Source organism: Mus musculus, chromosome 9 (assembly GCF_000001635.26).
Source record: "Mus musculus strain C57BL/6J chromosome 9, GRCm38.p6 C57BL/6J".
NCBI lineage: Eukaryota > Metazoa > Chordata > Mammalia > Rodentia > Muridae > Mus > Mus musculus.
In genome coordinates, this window is record NC_000075.6 from 40,163,926 (window position 1) to 40,165,716 (window position 1,791).

General features: G+C 39.5%; 1 pseudogene; it reads left to right on the forward strand.

Moving 5' to 3' along the window:
• Gm4893 (predicted gene 4893) lies at nt 418-1,102 on the forward strand (annotated as a pseudogene).

Sequence of the window (1,791 nt, forward strand, 5' to 3'; positions counted from 1 at the left end):
GCTTTAATAAATAAGGCTGGAACAACTGCACAGTATGCCTAACAGCACACATAATGAAGACAACACACAATGAAACGAAAATGAATGCTCTGCAGGGTTGCTTGCAGAAGCCAGAGACTCCAACTTATTTTCCAACATACAATATACATGACAATGCATGCAGACTTACCAAGTACATGCAAACATGGCAATGACAGGAACACCAGCAGAGAATTGACTCAGGGAGGGGATGTTAGCAACAACTTTAAAACAGACACCACACACACACACACACACACACACACACACACACATATATATATATATATATATATATATATATATATATATGTATAACACATGTTACTGTAACACAATAAAAATACAGATGGTCTTGGTGAATGAAAGATGGGGCAATTGCTTATGAAAGCAAATATTAAGAGACACAAATGTGGTGCGGAGTGAACATGGGGAAGCAAAAGAAAACAAGGAAATATGCGACTATGAAGTGAATGCTCAGTCTGAGAGTCGAGCGACTTAAAGAAAAGGATAGGCTGAAGCCTAAGAAGAAAGATCGGGGCACACTGAAGGAAAGAGAATTCCCCCAGCATCCTTCCTGCTTGTTCTTCCAGTATAATACACAGCTGGGTCCACCTTACCACATCCTTGTCGGTACCAACTTCATCAACTTTTCCATTAAGGCCAAACTGGACTTAGTGTAGTCAATGATGGACTGTGTGTATGCCAAGTGTATCCCTTGTATAACTGATTGTGGAATGGCTGAAACTGAGAAATTGGGACAGAAGTGTCTTGTGGCACTAAGAATCGCAAAGGATCCACGGTTTGACCGATTGCCTTGTACACACAAAGGAACCTACACTGACGACTGCTTGGTACAGAAAGTAACTCAGCACAAGTGTTACATTGTGGCCACAGCTGACTGTCACCTCAAACAAAGAATCCGGAAGATCCCTGGCATCCCTATCATGTACATTTTTAACCACAGATACAACATCAAGCGGATGCCAGATGATTATGGAGTCCCTCACTTCTAATTCTCACTCTGCCTGCCATTCTTGGACCATCTCTCTCTTGTCCGTTAATTAAACGCATTTTCTGATTTAAAAAAAAAAAGAAAGAAAGAAGGAAGGAAGGGAGGAAGGGAGGAAGGGAGGAAGGGAGGAAGGGAGGAAGGGAGGAAGGGAGGAAAGAAAGAAAGAAAGAAAGAAAGAAAGAAAGAAAGAAAGAAAGAAAGAAAGAAAGAAAGAAAGAAGGAAGGAAGGAAGGAAGGAAGGAAGGAAGGAAAGAAGGAAGGAAGAAAGAAAGAAAGAAAGAAAGAAAGAAAGAAAGAAAGAAAGAAAGAAAGAAAGAAAGAAAGAAAGAAAGAAGGAAAAATGTGTCTTGAATAATGAGAACATTGATTGGTTGGACCTTACAGGAGGAGAGAACACTAGAGAGAAGTACCTGAGGCCTGGAGCCCAAGTCTGTGTTATAACCATGCTTCAGGACACTCATGTTTTATGAAGGAAAAAAGGAACCTCCAGAGACAACCATGGAAGAACTTTGTCAATTCTGTTTGAACATCAGTATAAATAAGCATTCATACAAAACAGTCAAACTATTTTTTAGCCATGATATAACATTTAGATAATTATATTGTTAAGTATGTCTTTCTTCATAGGATCTAGGGTTTACAACATTTCCAAAGAGGATGCCACATTCTTTGTCATGAACAAGTTTTACATGTGTGTTTGTTAGTGTGTCTGTGTGTGTGTGTGTGTGTGTGTGTGTGTAATTTTTCCTACTCAAATG